The sequence below is a fragment of the Sturnira hondurensis genome, unplaced genomic scaffold (assembly GCF_014824575.4).
Source record: "Sturnira hondurensis isolate 20B ecotype Veracruz unplaced genomic scaffold, ASM1482457v3 Scaffold0007406, whole genome shotgun sequence".
Lineage (NCBI taxonomy): Eukaryota > Metazoa > Chordata > Mammalia > Chiroptera > Phyllostomidae > Sturnira > Sturnira hondurensis.
This window is the reverse complement of record NW_028080037.1, coordinates 13,470,507-13,489,429: the sequence shown is the minus strand read 5'-3', so window position 1 is coordinate 13,489,429 and position 18,923 is coordinate 13,470,507.

Here is an 18,923-nt window from a genome sequence, read left to right as displayed (position 1 = left end):
AGATGGGAGCAGGGTGTGGGGGAATGAGTGAAGAGGTGAGGGGATTAAGAAGTACAAATAGGTGGTTACGGAATAGCCATGGGGATGTAAAGTACAGTGTAGGAAATGGAGTAGCCAAAGAACTTATATGCATGATATATGGACATGGACAATGGTGGGGGCATTGCCTGAGGGAGTGGGGGGTGCTGGGTGGAGGGGGGCACTGGAGAAAAAAAATCAGGACAACTGTAATAGCATAATCAATAAAACATATATTTAAAAAATAGTGAGAATTTCTGGGGGGAAATCCTGGCATCAAGTCATGTCTTGGAGGTTAAGGTTCAGAGTCAATGCAAGAAAATTACATGAAACTCCAATAGCAAAACACACATAAGGAAAACTCTTCGCCTTCTGTCACAAGATGATTGAATCAATGAACATGGCTTAGAGTTTAATATAAATATTAAGGAGTTCATTACTTTCATTCTCAGTTTTCACCATTTTCCTTTTATTAGCTGGCTAGTTAGTAGTTCTACGTGGATTCAATAAGGGGCCTCCTCGGTATGCCCAAGATAACCAGTTGCAGAAGGTCTTAGAGAGGAAGAAAATGAGCACATTGGAAATGAACTCATACTTGTCCCCTTTTCCTCACCAGAAACACTATCTTTTCTCAGGAAGGCCAAAGGGTACCTGCACCTGCCAGGACACTGAAGCCAGGCGTCATCCTAGACCCTCTCTCTCCCTCCTCACCCACAGCCAAGCTCTTCCAAACCCACCCTACTTTCCTTCCAATCCCCCCGTCTCCTCCTTCCCTTGTTTCCTTTCTTCCTTCCCTCCTGCCCTTTCATTCTCCCTTGCTCCCCTCCTTCTGCTTGCAAATATTTATGGAGTCTCCACCAAGTACCGGTTACTCAGCTGACTCTGGAGGAAGCACTACTAAAGAAGAGTTGACATGGTCCCTGACCTCAAGAAGGTTATAGTCTAGCAGAGAAGACTAAACAAGCAGGTAAACCAAAACACACATTAGTAATTATCAATTGCTGTAAGTGCTATGAAAAAAGTAAAGGGGAACGTGAGAGAGACTGTAGAGGGGCTGCTCTGGAGGAAATCATGGAAGGCTTCCACGAGGAGGTGCCATTTAAGCTGAATCCCAAATGATGATGAGGAGTGAGCTGAGAGGAAAGTGGGGGAGAAAGCATTCCCCAGAGAAGGAATGCCGTAGAGTAAGCCTTGAAATCAGGCGAGAAACACAATGAAAGCTGCCCGGAGTGGCTGGAGTGTGGAGAATGAGGCATCATGGGATGATTTGGGAGGTTAGCGGCGGGGCTTCAGACCAAGACGAGAGTTTGAGTTTTATTACAAAGTCAATAGGAAGCTCTTAAAAAATACACACTAGGTTTTTAATTTTGAGGTAATTATAGGTTCACATGAACATGCCTTTTGTACAGACATGAAGTTTCACTCCTCTGGGACAAAGTCCCAAGCGTGCAATGGCTTGGTCCTACCGTATTTTGGAGCCACAAAACTACTTTCCAGAGTAGCTGTCCCATATTCTAGTCCCCCCCTCCCCCGCCATGTGTGAGTGACCCGGTTTCTCCACATCTTCCCCAGCATTTGGTGTTGTCATTATTTTTTATTTCAGCCGCTCCGGTGGGTGTCTAGTACCATCTCCTCGAGGCGTTGATCCTCATTTCCCTGATGGCTAGGGATGCAGGACGTCTTTTCATGTGCTTATGTGCCGTCTGTAAACCCCATGCCCTTTTACAGATGTATCGCTCTGCCAGTACGAACGAGCCCCTCTCCCCAAACAAGACTTGACAGCAAGATCTGCCCCATGGACCATGCTCATCAGTGCTTCTCAGTGAATGAACTCCGGGCTAGAGCCTCCACCTGCAGCTCAGAGGCTGCCGCCAACAGCCCACACCCCACCCCCGCGCCCTGCTCACCAGCCTGCAGCCGACGGCATCAGTAAGCCCCATCCGGGAAGCTTTTGATGCCCAGAGACTTGTCCTCGCTGTATAATTAGGTCTAGCAAAGCTTATGAATGTAGCCCCTGATTATAATCACTTTTTAATTATATTTACTTTTGTCCGTAGAGAGGTGAGGTGCATTATTGGCTCTGGGAGGTAACAATTCAAATCTCCATCCAAAGAAGCAGGTGTCCCCAAGGAAGAGGTGCAGGCAGAACCAGGGAGATTAAAACAGACCTGCAGACACAGAGCCCTGGCCTCCCTACTGTGTCTTGGAATCTCAGGCCGGAAAGTTGAATGTCTTCACATTTGCGATTCTCTGTGCACCAGGAGGGTGGGAGACGACGAACAGAGGTCTGTTCTTGAATGCAGACTGTGTGTTGGGTGCTACGCTAAGTCCTTTTCATATGTATCTCATTTAATCTGGGAGGTAGATGCTGTTAGTACCATTCCCATTGTGCAGGGAAAGTGAAGGAACAGAGAGGTTGAGTGGCTTACCCAGGGTCACACAGCCAGGGAGAGGCAAGGTCAGTTCTGCCAGGCATCAGCACCTTTGTAGGCAACTCTGATACTGTAGATGACCATGACCCTGCTTTACTACAGCTAAATCCCCTGATTAACTCCCTAGCCCCCTCTGTTTATCTGTATTAGCCCAGGAAGTACCTCTTGGGACTAGTCTTTTAGCTACTGTTACCTTTATTTTAACGATGAGGAAACACTGCTAGGTTACAAAGCCAGGATTGGAACCCAGGGCTGCCTGACTCCCAAACCCATGCCTACACACTTGACCCTTGAACAACATAGGTTCTATCTGTTCAGGTTCAGGTCCCCTGATAAAGTCTTTTTTTTTTTCAGTAAATACATATAGTACTATAAATGTATTTTCTCTTCCTTAAGATGTTATTAATACCATTTTCTTTAGCTTATGTTATTAAAAGCATACAGTATGTAATACATGCAACATACAAACGATGTGTTTCTCAGCTGTTTATGTCATTGGTAAGGCCTCCGGTCATCAGTAGGCTGCTGGTGGTTAAGTTTTGGAGGGGTCCAGAGTTATCCATGGATTTTCGACTGCGTGGCAGTCAGCGGCCCCAGCCCTGTGTTCTTCAGGGCTCAGCAGCAGGTGTCGTGGGAGAGGCCGAGTGGGTGGGTGGCATGGCCTGGGCTGTCAAGGACTGACAAGTCTAGTTCGAACTCTGCAGGGACTGTCATCTGACACCCCAGGGAGCCAGCTCCAAGTGGGATCCCACGGCGGTGACGAGACTGGCACCCGCGCCCTCAGAATGCACCCTTGTCTACAGCCGACAGGAGGGCTGGGGCGGCGGAGCTGTCTCTCACTCCGACAGTGCGTTCCCAGCAAATGGGGTGTGTGTATATAATTATCAGCGATGTAGATCTTGACATTAAAACAAACTATCTCAAAACCCATCAATGCCGAGGATGGCAGGTTAGGAGGGAGCGGGGAGAGGGGGTAGAGCGCCTGTCAGCGATGATTAGGAAAGGCATATAACTCGGCACGCTGGGGAACGCGCGCGCAGCAGAGAAATAGAGGAGGCATTTAATAGCACCGATTATGTTTGTAATTACTTGAACAAACGAAGTGTTCTTGCGCTGGGTGGCGTTGCTAGAGAAGCCGCCCCCGGTGTTCCCAGGCAGCCTCTGAGTCACCGCCAGGATGCGGGCTGGTCTGGGGGAGCCGGAGAGCTTCCAAGGCAGCGGAACTGGACTTGGCGCATGATATCCTCCTCCCGGGAAGCCTGCCTCCCATCTGCCTATGGGGGCGCTCGGGCCATTATCGGGGGTGTGGTCAAGATGACGGATGCTGGAGCCGACCTAACTGGACTTAAAGCCTGGCTCCACCATATAAAAATGTTTCTTTTTCTTTCCCTATTGATTCCAGAGAGGGAAGGCGGGGAGAAAGAGAGGAGAGAAACACTGATGTGAAAGAGAAACCTCAATCAGCCGCCTCCCGCACAGGCCTGGCCAGGGACTAAACCTGCAACCCAGGCATGTGCCCCGAGCAGGAACAGAACCCATGACCCTTCGGTATGTAGGGTGATGCTCAACCCACAGAGCCACGCCAGTCAGGGCCTGGCTCTACCACTTATTGCTGAGTAATCTTGGATGGCCCAACTGTAATGGGTTGAATTCTGTCTCCTCACACACTCATACATTGAAGTCCTAACCCTTGGTATCTCAGAACATGACCTTATTTGGAAATGGGGTCATTGCAGATGTAATTAGTTAAGACGTGGTCATGCGGGAGTCCAGTGGGCTCCTAATTCAATGTGACTGGTGTCTTTGTCAAGAGAAGCAGTTTGGACACAGTCACTCACAGGGCCCGAACGCCATAGGAAGGTGAAGGCAGAGATTGGAGCAATGCCCCTACCAGCCAGGGAACATCAAAGCCTGCCAGAGACCCTTCCAGAAACCTGGGGAGAGGCACGAAGTGGATGGTCCCTCCCAGCCCTCAGGAGGAACCAGTCCTGCTGACGGCTTGACCTAGGACGTCTAGCCTCCAGAAATACGAGACAATATTTCGGTTGTAAGTCACCCAATTTGGGGACCTTGGTCACAGCAGCCCTACATTCCAACAACATTCCTACGACATTCCTACAACAACTTTACTTCTCTCTGCCTCTGGGTTCTCTTCTGTAAAGATCCCTGCATCTCTTCTGTATCTATGCCTGTTGCCGGTGTTGTGAGGATTAAAGGCAACTTAAGTAAAACACTTTCAACCATGCCTGCTATAGGATGGGCTATATAAGCAGTTAGCTTCACTTTTGAACACCCACGTGGAAGGGGGTGCTTTGAATGCTGATTAGGAGAGGGAAACCAACTTGGATCCGGTACCTATGATTGAATGACAGCCATTCTGGGCCCCGACACACTTTGCTTTATTTATACCCGCGGCGTGAAGGCATTTCAATCCCATTCTCCTGACAAGAAAGTTGAGCCTCAAAGAGGTGAAACGACATCCTACCCAGGGTCTCCCAGTTGTAAGCAGTGGATGAAAGAGTTGAATTGCGAGCCTCTGACTTGGAAGGCAATAGCTGCTCCCTCCACAGGCTTACTGCCCCCAGGGGCATCAACATAGAAGCCATCCTTAGTGCTCCTGGGATGGGGGAAGCGGGAAGCAACAAAGGGGACAGGCAGCACCAACTGTGAGGAGCCACTGGGGCTGGGGGCAGATGGGGTTTGGGGTTCAGGCCCATTACCTCCTGGCTATCTGACCAGGGCCAAGTCGCTTCCCCTTTCCTTGAGCCTTAATTTTACCGTCTGTGAAATGGAGATGACAATGGCTACGTTGGGAGGGTACCGTGAAGGAAGACTGAGTTTAGCAATGTAGATGAAGCTCCTGATGGATAACCTCGTTAATCTTCCTTACGAGGACAAGAACGCAGCTGCGAGGAAGACCAAGGGAGCGCTAGCTGAGCCTAGCTGAGAGGAGGGGCAAGCAGCGTGCCTGGTTAGTGAGCGATGCGAGGGGAGAAGGGAGGCTGTGTGTGTGCGCATGTATGTGTGTGTCTGTGTGTGCATGCACATGGGTGTACACGGCAGGTGGGGTGTTCACAAGATGAGACTCAGGTGCTTGTGCAAATACACACATGCACAGATGTGTGTTTCTCATTGGTCATGTCAAATGCCCAGGAGGACACTCTGACTCAGCCAACTGTGTCTTGGGGCTTTTTTTTTTTTTTGCAGCTAGGGAGATGACCCCAGTTCTCAACCCAACCAGACCACAGGGAGATGCCTCAAGCAGAAAATAAAGACCATGTTGTACTGTGTTTGTGATTAAAAATAGCTCCTGTGTATAAAGCTCTTACTTTGCCCCAGGGGCTATGTAAGTGATGCTCACGATCACCTCTTTGAGCTCTCTGCAGGCTGCAAGGGGGGCCACGGATGGGCGGGGGAAAGACCTTGCCTCACTTCATTTTAACCTCCAGACAAGCTCTGTGAGATTAGATCTGCATCCTGAAACCTGCCGGCTTCCGGAGAAGCTCATTACTCATGGCCCTACCACCATGGTTCCCTGGGCTTGTATCCCCTTTAACCAGACTCTAGACAGACCGCGCCCTTGCTACAAAGTGCAGGCAGAGCCCGGGGCCTCTCCCAGCTCCCCAGCACGTGCAGCGGCATCCTGAATCCATGGCCGCATCTGGGAGGAGAAGCCTGAGCCTGGGCAACCTCTCTACCCTCCTGTCTAATCATCCGGGAAGTCTGTTTCCCTGCATCAGCAAACTAGCCCTGGGAGAGCGGTAACACTGTTCTACATAGCAAGTGATTACTATTCACTGCCATTATCGTTGTTATGGAAGAACATCTCTGGAGGCAGCATTCAAGTGGCGTGAACAGGTGTGTAGGCACAGGTCACAGGTTTGGGGGCTGCAGCCAAAGTTCAGACCGTTGATGACCAAACCTTGTTCTGTGACGCAACTGCAGAAACAGAATATGGAGGGCTGGCTGGTGAGCAGCGGTTAAATAGAAGATTAAATATGCTACCATCTATGGAAGGGTTTTGTAAACTGTACACATCTGAGTATAATTACAATTAGGGCTCTTTCCATCAGTTTTATTTCTGGGCCTGTCAGCTTTGGTTCTCTAGAGAGAAGATGCCATTTAATTCTCCCAGATCAAATATTTAACAAACACAGCACTGAATAAACCCAGCCTCGCTGATTTAGCGTGCACTCAGTATTTTTAGTTGCCGAGTACAGATCCAGAGATTTACCACCTTGGCGGACGCGGTTCTCTGCCTGAGTCTGCTTATCTGTAAAGAGGACTATACATCCAGTGTCATGGCCAAGAACACAGGACCTGGAGCCCCACTGCCTGGGTTTGAATCTAGGCTCTGCCCTTGGACAAGCGCTCAATCTCTCTCTGTCCCCAACGGTAAAATGAGAAGAATCACAGAGTTACCTTATGGAGCTCCTGTAAAGTATAAAGCGCCAGTAGAACAGGGTCTAGAATGTGAGCACATCCGCCAACACCATCATCACTGCCATCACCATCATTGTCATCACCATCATTGTCATCATCATTAATGCCACTCTTCTCGGTATTTCATATGGTTGCGCAAACATGGAGTTATTTTTTTTTTACCAGAATATATTCTACATGTTAACTATATATAATGGGTTTATTATTATCATCATTGTATGCTAATACATGTTTTTAAATGTTTCAGCTTTAATTTCTAACATGACTATTTTTACTGCTAGAACCCACATACACAAAATTCTCTGGGGGTCTTCAGTTAGTTTGAAGAGTTTGACCCAGCCCTGAAACCAAGAAGATTGAGAAACAAGGCAGAGCCTGGGCTATTACAATGTGAGGGGCGTGGGTGCCCAAAGCGTCCCTCCCAGGGACCTGGGAGCAGACTGGGGTGCGGTGTCTGGCCCAGTCCTGGCCACATGAAGCTTCTTCCATGATCACAGCCGCGGGGGCTGGACGTTACGGGGGCAGGGCTGATACTGCCCCCCAACCAGCGCCTCCAAACCCACCATGGGCTGACTGCCCTCCAGAGCCTCAGACCGAGCTGATGGCTGCGGTACCGCTCCCTGGTATCAGGATGAAGTGCTTGGCTTGGGTCTAGGATTTGCTTTACTGTTTCTTTACTAAAGCAGCCTCTGTTCTAGAGCCCTTTGGAGAGGGCACACGCACAGTTATTACACCCCAGGCCGAGGCCGATCCCTGCTCCTAATGATGTCCTTTTGGGAGAAAAGCAGGAACAAAATGTTCTAAATATGTACTCAGTATAAGGCAGGGCGTCCTGACATTTTCACGTGTGATTAAAAATGCAGGTGTCAGAATTAATTCTGGCATACTGTGTCTTAGCTGTGTGACCTTGGGCAAGTTGCTCTACCTCTCTGGTCCCCGGTGTCTGCTGTTGTACAAAGGGCAGTAATTATCACACTGACTTTTGTAGAACTGAAAAGTTCTACATGAGGATGCAGCGAGAATCCCATCTGAGCGTGCCTTTTAACTAAGACTCTCTACTCAGTGCCTGAGACTGTCACTATAATAGAGATCACTACTGTCTTAGTACACTTCCCCAACATCCCACAGGTAAGGGAAGAGGAGCCCAAGGTCCAGAGAGATGAAATTAGTGTCCAAGGCCACACAGCCATGAAGTGGCGGAGGCGGGATTTGAACCGAGTTCTGTCCAAGCCCTAAGCATTCAGTCACATCCGTGGCTCTGGCTGGGCTGGGGTAGGGGAATCAGCTTCTGAGAGGACAGCCTGCCTGGTGACCCCTGCTGTTTCCATCCGGGAAAACATTTCATTTCCCCTCTTTTCACCTTGAGGCAAGTTGCAGATATTTGATAGGAAACCCGGGGAACAAAGACCTGAAACACAGGACTTGTGTGATTGTTTTGTCTCCACTCCTCCTTTCAGTCCTGGCATGGTGATTGGAGCAGCAGTGCTGATATACACAGATCCACAGATATTCCCAGTCACTCAGTTCCCCCCACTGAAGGACATCAGCTGTAAGAACAAGGGCTTAAGGAAGCGACTGGATTCGCACTGAACGAAGGGATGATCCAGGAACCAGAAGTGGGAGGACTGGAGAGCGGGGAGAAGAGTGAGAAATGAGGCCTTGGAGGGAGCACACAGCTAGTATTTCTAAAATTGAGCTGCTGAATTAAGAAATCGGGGAGCTGAAACTCCCCCAGTTATGGTATCAAATGGAGGGAACAGAGACAGGACCCTTACCTTGAACTTGGGCAAGCTAGTGGGAAATGTAGCGCCTTCCAGATCATGGGCTTCTCCCTATTAGAAAAAGATGGCTTTATCTCTTTCAGATGTGGGGGGAGGGACAGAAATACAGAGAGAAATACAGCAGTCAGCCCACGGTGGGTTTGGAGAGAGAGAGATATGGAGAAGGACAGACAAAGAGACAGAGAGAGAGACACGGAGGAAGGGAAAGAGCCAGGGGCCACAAAGGTGGATTTAGGGAATGAATGACCCAGCTTCATTCAGAGGTGTCAGTAGGTCTCCGAGCTCTCCCCGTCTGTCCCAGCGCCCTCTCCCCGCTGCCCACCCAAGCCCTCCAAGTAAGAAATCTCAGGGACCACTGCCCTTGTGGAGGCCGTGATCGCTGACACCTGGTTGGGACCCTCTATTTAAGTGTCCTGTCTCTATTGATGGGCTGGGCTCCTGCCTGGGGAAGGGGACAGACTCCCTCACCACCTGTGGGAAGAGGTGTAATGGACAGGCCTGGATGAGGGGCCAGACCTGGCTCTGCTGGGACGTGCTGTGCGATCTTAGGCAAACCTACTCAACCACCCTGGGCCTCAGTTTTCCCACCTGTAAAACGGGAAGAATCACTCCTGCCCTTCTTATCTCCCAGCACCGGTGTGGGACCTAAACGAGATTGTTGTTCTGAACAGGTTTTGAAAACTTTTTAAAAAATGTGTACAAAAGTGAGACATCCCTGGTTTTATGTGTTTTCGGGGGGGGCGGGGGCGGGGTGGAATGCCAAGGCCCACCGTGTTGCATGGGAGAAGTTAGTACGGACAGAAAATAAAATTCTCATGTTTTCAGGGTGCAGGAGGAAATGTTTGGCGAACTTCCATCTTGTTCTACTCCAGAGGAAAACCCCTTATAACAGGCAGTGAAGCTCAACAGCAGGAAGAATGGTAAGGATGATAGAATAATAATGGTCATTAAAAAAGGGAAAACAAAGCCACTTGGATCAACTAGAATAATGTGCCACGGAGGCGGGGCAGTGTGATAGGCTCCTCCCGCACAAACCTCCTGGACTAGTCTCCAAACCTGAGTTGGCCCACGGCTGCTTGGTAACCCCTTGTGGAAACGGTTTATGAACGAGACCGACCAGTTCCTTCGATCTATAGCCCTTCCTCTCTTTCTGTCTTGCAGGGGATTCTGGAAGGAAATGGCTCATTAGGCCCCTCTTCAGCTTGCTTTCAGTATAAGTATCCCTCCCCTCGCTGGTCAGAAACGTGTGGAAGAAGCCGCACTCTTCCTGCCAGGAGCCTCCACACCTCCCTCCTGGGCCTGAGGGCAGCAACTTGATAACTGTGTCCTGCATCAAGGGGGCTGGCAAGAAGCGGATTCTTCTGCACATTTCCTTCCTCTTGGCCTTGGATTTGCCAGAAACAGGAAGGGAAATTGCTCCATGAGCAAGAATCTTCTAGATTAAATAGCTCAATTGCAGTCGACCAGGATCCAGGAGCCCCGCTGACCCTGCAGGCACAGCCAGCAACTGTGCTCCCATCTGGGGGCTCCCTCAAGCTCAGTCCTCACACCCCACCTGGCAGGTGAGTTTCATCAACGCCCCAGCTCAACAGGTGGGCAGAGTTTGGAAGCGTCATGGTGACAGGGAAGCTCTGGAGGCAGAGAGAGGAGGCTGCAGTCCTGTCTGTGTGACTTCTTACAATCCCTGGGTCTCGTGAGCCAGGGTGAAAGTGTATGTAGACCCTTCTCGCTTCCTACAGGAAGTTAAAAAAAATAAAAACGTCACAAAGATGACTGCTCTGGGCCTTCTAAGCAGTTCTGAATTTGCCCAGAGAAATGACTGGATTTGGGTTCGAAGCCTCTGGCCACAGAGGTGATAAAGGGAGGAAGCCACATTGGTTTTGAAGCCACATTTTTCTACTCCCCATCCACTATCTTTTCTGCTCTGAAAGTCTACCTAATTCATACTATTGTGTTAATGACTGATGGAGCCTTTCTGTCATTCTTAGAAAGGTAGCCATCATGGTAGAAGTCTGCTCGCTGTAACAGTATGTGGGGACATACCTGGGGGTACGGGAGCCACTTGGCCCATGCCATGTCAGGTGTTTACTCCCACACCTGACAGCATACATTTCTTCCTAAGAGGGAAGGGGCACCCTTACCGTTCACAGAGAGTGGCACTGCCCACCACTTCCTGTTTGTCTTTGCGCAACAGAGACTATTCCGGCTCCATCCTGTTCCGAGGGGAACAGCTCGGCAGTTCCCTGCCACCCATTCGTCCCCAGGTTCAAGGCTCTTCCCAGGCACAGGAACTAACTTGATAATAAATGCAAAGCAATGCTGTCTGGTTCTATTTTCTCATACTCTCTGCAGGAGAAAAGGATGCATTGCGTACTTTATTTGAATTCCACGACCTTTACAAACACACCCCTGCGTATGTTGTTCCGCCGCGAGGGAAATGTGAAAACCCACGTGATGCGGGAGGAAGATGCGAGGCCCCCAGAGTTCCCCTTGGTTCTGACTTGTGATGTCTGTGCAAGGACAGCCCTGGGGGGGTTTCAGGAGCCTCCACTTTCTCATCTCAAAAATGGGGAGAAAATAACAGGACCTCCGGAAACTGACACTGAGAGGAAACCAGCAAATGTAGCTCCGGTGCCCAGTTCAGTGCCTCGCACGCAATAAGCAAGTATAATGGAGGGTAATGTGAATAGTCTCTGGGGAAGTGGCATGTAGTGCAGAATGGCAAACCGTGGCTTGTGGGCCAAATGAAGGAAATAAAATTTCATTGGAAAATACCCACGCCCATGCACCTGGGTAGCAATAGATAGGGTTGACGAGTTGCTGAACAGAAATTGCTATCTGGCCCATTGCATGAAGAGCTTGATGACCCCTGATGGAGTGGAATCAGATGGATCTGGGTTTGTGGTTATGGAACAGGTTGCTTTGCTTCTCTAAGCCTCAGTTATCCCATCTCTAAAATGGGGATAATATTATCGTTGAAACTTCTCATAAGGATGTCACGAAGAGTAGACTGTACGGTGCCTGGTACACAGTAGGGACTTAATCGTTATTTCCCTTTCTCCCCCATGCCTGCAGGGTTCTAGGGCAGATGACCCCCAGTGCCCCTTCCCGCCTCGGGTCCTGGCTTTCCGGGCTGACCCTCCACTGCCCACAGCAGAGTCGGAAGCCTGGAGCTGCTGTGCGAAACTCAGGTCACGTGGGCTGAGATGCACTGCTCATTTTCCAGCAGGTCGTGCCTTCCCGCGGGCTTCCAACATGCCCAGCAAAACGGAAACCAGAGAGACCGAATGCTTTTATCAAAGGAGCAGCTCTGGAGGGGCCAGGAGGCTGCGAGGCCTTGGGAAGGCAAATCAAAGGCAGACTTTGAGGAAACCCTTTGTGAAGCAAAAAAAAAAAAAAAAAAAATCCATGTGCTTGTCAGTGTGCGATTGACTCAATGGAAGGTAATTTAGTCAGAACACAGAGAGGCGGCGCCTTGTTTGCGCCTCTGTGCTGAAAACCGGACCCCGAGGGGAAGTCGGACAAATACCCAGGTGATCTGTTTGTCAGATAATTGGCATAAAAATGTTGCCTTTCCCCTCACCTCTTGAATTATTTGAGTGCTTTGAGACAAATCTTCTATCCTCAAATTTTATGTGGAAACACAATCATACAGAGGTTCTTTATATTGTATTTTTCCGCTGTCTGTCTATTTATCCATCCATCTAGCTATCTGAATGTATATCAGATATATATTAGATTTTATCTATTCTTTTCTTTCCAGCTCTCTATCTAGCTATTTACGTATATATTATACGTGTATGTATACATGATCCTATATTTTTATTTCTTCCACATACTATCCATTTAGAGAATCTAGTATGTATATATAATATAAGAGAATTTGGTATGTATCATAGAGAGTGTGAGAGAGAATCTATGTATCGGACCTTATGCTAGGCTCTGGAGACTTAGTGGTAAATGTAGAAGACAAATGTAACCAGACAAAGGTGACTAGCCTCATGGAACCCAGCATCCAGCTGCTAAGTGCCAGCTTGGAGAAAACATGGAGGAGGGGAGGAGCTTGGGAGCCCAGGGGACGCCCCCAGTCAGCCTGGAGTGGAGAAATGGCTGTGGTTAAGGAAGGGCCACTGGTGAAAGGCAACACTGAACAAAGGACATTGGACTAAAATTCAGGGTCAACACGTATGCGCTCTCTCACTCTCTCCTTACATGACAGTGGACATGTCACTCTCCCTAGTGACCTGAGTAGCCTCATACATGAAATCAGCTCAGCATTTCTCAAAGTATCTTTCAGAGAACGCACGTTCTTCATGACGTTCTGTGTAAGAAGGGTCCCCTGGCCAACCAGGGGTGAGGTAGCCAGGTGAGGTCTTCTTCTGTGGAGAACGCATGAATTTTAAGGTGTCATAAGGGCCCTGACAAGCCCCGCAGTAAAACAGAATTGAATTTAACTCCATTTCTCAAACCCCTTTGATAAGACATGATTTTAAGTAGACCCTCGCTATTTTAGGATGCCATAGGATGCATCCTGCAAATGCAGAAACATAACTGTGTGCGTACTGCTTTAAATTTTACAAGCATGCTCATAATGTCCTACCTGAGTCTCATAAAAAGCTTGAGAAAGTGAAGCAACTTCTCCTCCATCCCTCCTTTCCTTCTTTCCTTTCTTTTGTCTCTCCTTCCTCCTTTCCTTCTTTCCTTCCTTCCCTCCCTTACTGATTGTTTGAAAGCCTGCCTGTACCAGAATTCAAAAAGCATGAAACACGAGGCAAGGGAGATCCAGAGAGAAGTGATCTGCCCAAGATCAGCAAGCTCTGGAGTTAGAACCCAGGCTCTGTAGCTCAGGGAAAACTGTGAAAAGCAGCAAGCCAAAGCCAGAGCTTGCTGTCTTACCTTCCTGTTAAACAAAGAGTCACACGCTGAAACCATCCAGAAGCCAGGGAGGCAGTATACACGATCCTAGCAGGCTAGGTGTGGGGCAATAGGGAGTGGTGGGGACTGAGGTAAAGTGGAGCATCCAGCCCTTTTAGGAAGGGTAGCCCCTGCTCATCTGCAGCTGATGCTTATTTTATGGAAATCTGGGCCTCGTGTTGCCAGACCTGATTTTTCATAGGGAGCTCTAAATCTAGATATTTATGCAAAACTCCTGATAATAATTGGCCACAAATTTAATATTCATGACAACCTCAAAATAAGCTGATGGGCTGGATTGGACTGAGAGTCCACATGTTAGAAATTCCTCCCTCCGACAAATATGCTACCATTACAGCACTGGGTCCCCTGATAATACCTACTAATTTACATATCTCGCTCCCCCTGAACTGGGCTATAACCCCCTTGAGGAGAAGGACTGTGGCCTAATCATCTTTGCACATCCCAGAGACCCCTCCCCCCAGGGCTGCCATGAGAAAGGTGCATCACACGTGTTTAGTGAGTGAATGCTTACATTCCCACCCTCTCCAGCAGCCGAAAAAATAAATATATAATAGCTTTTAATTAAAAAGAAACAGGATGAAATATACATGAGACTCCTAGTTTTTTTGACAGGAGGCAGTGTGTTAAGGAGAAAGTTTCAAATTATGTTTGCCAGCAATGCTCCCGGAAGACAGGAGAAGTTTTCCGGGCACACGGTGAAGTCTCGTTCTCGGTTCTGCCTGGCGACCAACGCTCACGATGTTTGGAGAGTTCTCAAAGAACAAGAGGGATGCCTATTAAAATAGGTGAGCACCCTTGTCAGCTGTAGAGACTGATAACGGAGTCCAGATATCCCTCGGCTGGCCTCGCCACCATCATCTGGACGGTTACTCCCTAAGAGCGTCTTTTCTCACAATAACAAGGAAAGAATCCTGATTGCAAACTGCTTCCAATGAGAGATACAATGGAGCAGACTGAAGGTTTAGTTGCGGGCTTCGAAATCAGGCCCATGTTGACTAGAGTCCCTGCTTTGGCCAAGGGGACCTGGAGCCAAAGACCGAACCCTTCTGGATCTCGGTTTCCTCTTCTAAAACAGGTGGACAACATGGTCTACCTAGCAGTTTTGCTCCTGATGGTTGGGAGTAGCGTGTGCGAAAGGCCTGTTGTAAGATAGATGCTGATAAATGACAGCCGCCGCCGTCTGAGAAGATGGTTTCCAAAGCTCCCCTAAGCAGCAGGATTCCTTTCCCAGTTAAATCATACCTGGAACCCTGACTTGACAAGTCGAGCAACTGAGAGAGGCTCAGGTAGGCTGCAGGGACCCAATCTCCCCCTGCGGCCCCGTTTAGCTGCCCCCCACCCTTGGGGGCAAACTCTGCAGACCTCTGGGACTCTAAGCAACACGGTCTGAAAGCCAGGCGTCTCTTTCCCAAATGTGAAGACGGAGTTCCACGTGGGGCGTGACTTCCTCAGACTCACGGTGGGTCTTCAAAGGAACTTGGACTTGGGTCCAGGAAACTGGGTTCCTAGGCGGGTTGGTGCTAAGAGACAGACAGGGTCAAGATGAAAGGCAATGGCCTTGGGGTCTCTTCAATCTGGTTCATATCCCAGACCCAACTCCACTGCCTGTGTGACGATGAGTGAGCCACTTCCCCTCTGGAAACTCAGTTCTGGCCTCTGTTAAGTGGAGACAAAGGTCACTACCTGCCTAGTAGAGACACAATGATAAATAAATAAGATAACATACAGAAAGGCCCAGGGCAGGGTATTCGCATGTAGCTGACAGTATACCGACAACTCATAATAGAAATCTTTGTGACCATATTATCAATGTCTTGTGCCTGTGTAGAAATTCACAGCATGTGAAGGGCTCTAATAGTCATTTTATCCTCAAAGCCACCAATGAGGTTGTGATTATTTTTCCCATTATACAGGGGGAAAAAGCTCCAAGAGATGTAGTCATTTGCCCAAGACCACACAGGTGGTAGAATGGTGGCTGTAAGGTGTGGATTTACCTATTGACCTGGCTCTCTGCCCCATTGCCTCACAGCCACAATCTCATCAAATTAGATAGACGCGCTTTCCACAAAGACATCCAGGATCATAAACAGCTAATACATGGCATGTGTACCACTGCTCTCCACGACCATGGCCATGGCAGACATCACTAATCAATCCCCACACTCTCACACTGAGCCTGAAAATCCTTCCTTGCACAAGGCAGCTGTCTACAGCAGGCTGGAGTTGGCTCTAGGAACAGCAACTCCTTGCTCATAGCCTGTCCTTGCCCGCACCCCCCAGGCTCCTGCCCTGGGCAGTCATGAGCCCAAGAACTGGGCTGCTATGCCTCACTGAGCGCCCAGGGCTCCATGCTGGTTGGGTCACTGAGAACTTTTCCCTTGTCCTCTGGCTCTCTGCCCAGGGACACCTGAGAAAAGGAACAGCTATTACAGAAAGAGCTATTTGTGCTTTAAAAATCCTTTGTCTGGGTGGTGAATCACATAATTAGGAGCCCTTCCCAATGAGATTGAACACTCTCACTTAGACTGGTGGCTATTGTCCTCACTGTCCCCACCTCCCAGCTGAATTAGCTCCCTGCGCACTGCTCATCCCCTGCAGTTTTCTTGCACATGAATTACAGTAGATGCTGTTGAGAGTCAGCCAGTCCCAAATGGACCCCCTCTCCAGGGCAGGAGGAGACAGAGAATCACTCATGACCCCTCGAGTACCGGGCTCTTGGTTTCAAGGACACACAGGGTTGAGGGGTGGCACAGAACAGCTTCCGACACACCGTGCTGGTTCTACGGTGGCCGTCTCCACTTCCTCCTCATCCGAGGCTCACAGTACAGAGCAACTGTAACAGTCACTTTAAAATCGAAATGCATGCACCTCGCTCCACAGTTATAGACTTGTCACAGAGCTGGCGTTTTATCATATTTCTGAAAATGACAACACCTCCCTCTACTTCCCCTCAAGGTGTTTAGGTGTGTTAACATGTGTGTGTGTGTGCACACATGTGTGAGTGAGAGAGAGAGAGAGAGAGAGATGGGTTGTTGTTACAATTGCCTCCTTCACGCTCAACTGGCACAACCTCTACCAAGGTTAAGTCCAAGCACTGGCCCTTTCCACATCTGTGGCTATATAGGCCCACCTGGGTGGGGCCGTTCCTCACTTGAAATCTGTGCTTGCTCACCTCACAACCCCATGGAATTTCCACGACCCCAGCTGCAAGATGGCTCTCCTGATTCATCCTTCAACCCTCCAGCTCCTCCTTCTCAGACTCTGTTAATGTCCTTGTTTCCTTTCCCCTGAGAAAGCAGGAAGAGATGTCCCCGATGTGGTGGTCCTGCCAACCTTCCCCCGGTGCTCCTGTGCCCCCGCACACAGCCCCCTTCCAGTGCCCACGGAGGCCCTGTCCCGCTGCCAGCCCCTCCACTGGGGCCCAGCGTTCCTTGGCTCGCACCTAATTAAACACATCGCCCCGGAAGCTGATCCCTTTCTAGTCTGCATCATCGGTTTTTCTCCTTTTACTGGGTCATTCCCATCAGCAAGCAAACAGCTTCCTTCTTAAAACAAACGAAAATAACAACAGCAAAAATGTCCCTTGACCTCACATCGCACTCCAGCCGCCATCTGGTCCCTTCAGAGAAAACACTTGCTGAGATGACGCCTGGCAGGGTCACCGATGACCCTTCTTTTGCCACATCCAATGGGCCGTCCTCAACGTCTGTCGGCAGTAGTGCTCACAACTGACCACTGAGATGTTTCCATCTTCAAATGCTTTCTGGGCTTGGTTTCCGGGACACACAGGCCCCCGGGTTTCCTCCCCGCCACCTGGCTTCTTGCTTGCGGTTCCCTGGTTCTGCCCTGTCACCGGCCCTCTCCACACCGGGGCATTTCGAGACTCGGGTGGCTCCCCTGTCCGCATCCACTCCCACAGGTCTCATCCAGTCTCTGAGCTGTGCGTGCAAGCTGTGCTCTGACAACTCCTGCCTGAAGCATGTGTCTCCAGCCCCAGTCTCTCCAAACACAGACCGCCCTGCCCAGCATCTTCACCCGGATGTCCACAGGGCATCCACCCTCCCCGCAGCTGTGCCTCCCACCCCTCACACATGGCAACGCCAGCCGCTTGGAGTCCATTTCATGGTTTCCTTTTCTCCACTTCCCGCATATCATCTGTCAAGAAATCTGACCTTACAAACAACCTGGAGTCTGATGACTCCTTAAATTATGCGCTGTTATTGTTCTGGCCCATGTCACCATGACATCTCCTCTGAATTACTGTAGTCACCTCCCCCGTGGTCCTCCTTGCCTCCAGCCCTGTCCCCACACTCCACTCTCCACACAGCAGCCAGAAGGGTCCTCTTCAAACGAAATCAAATCATGTCACTTCTCCACTCAATATTCTCCAGTGGTTCCCTATCTCATTTGGATGCTGAGGTACCGTATCCGTTACAGGGCTTCTTGGATACAGCCTCCTGTGACCTGTGCTTGCCACAAAGCATGCTGGGCAAATCCCTGGAACACCAGGCTGCTCCAATGAAACGTGATCGTGTGGGCAATAAAAATCTTAACCTGGAAATGTTGCATTTCTAGGCCTTAGAATCTTCTGTCCTTCGGTAGGCATTCTCCTCTCAAGACGCACTTGAGACGCAAGCCGAGCTCCTCCAATTCTGAGGACGGCAACTGTCGGGAAGCCCAGGGTAAGATGTCAAAGCCTTCCTCTCCACACTCATCCTGCCAGCAATCTTAAGGAGGGCAACGTGCTGCCCTCTTATCTCCATCTGCGGGTGGATGTAAAACACGCTGCTTGGGGGATGATAAATGGGGAACGCTGCTGAACAGCTCAGTTTCTCTCCAGAAGGCCGAAGCCTCTTTGGTGACGGCATATACATCATCCCGAAATCCGCAGAAGACGCTAGGTTTCAGCGGGGCGGGGGAGAAGGAAGGTGTGGATCCTTTTCTATAATTAATTCCGTTTAATCTTCTAAAAATGTTATTGCTAAACACTTCATACATACAAAATGGTGGGGAAATCTATATAGACAGTTAAAGAAAAACAATTGTATGAAAACCTGTGCACTCACCACTTGGCGCATAAAACAGAACATTATTAATAATTTAGAAGCTTGTAGAAGAAATCATCACCCTGAATTTTTGTTTTAATCATCTCCTTGCTTTTCTTTATAGTTCTGCCATCAGGTACAGGGTTCATAAATAATGATAATAATGACTGTGGTAATAACGCAGCAAAGACAAAAGTAATAATAGAAGCTAATATTTATACAGCGTTCGCTCTCTGTCAGGCACTCTTCCAAGCACTTTGCACACC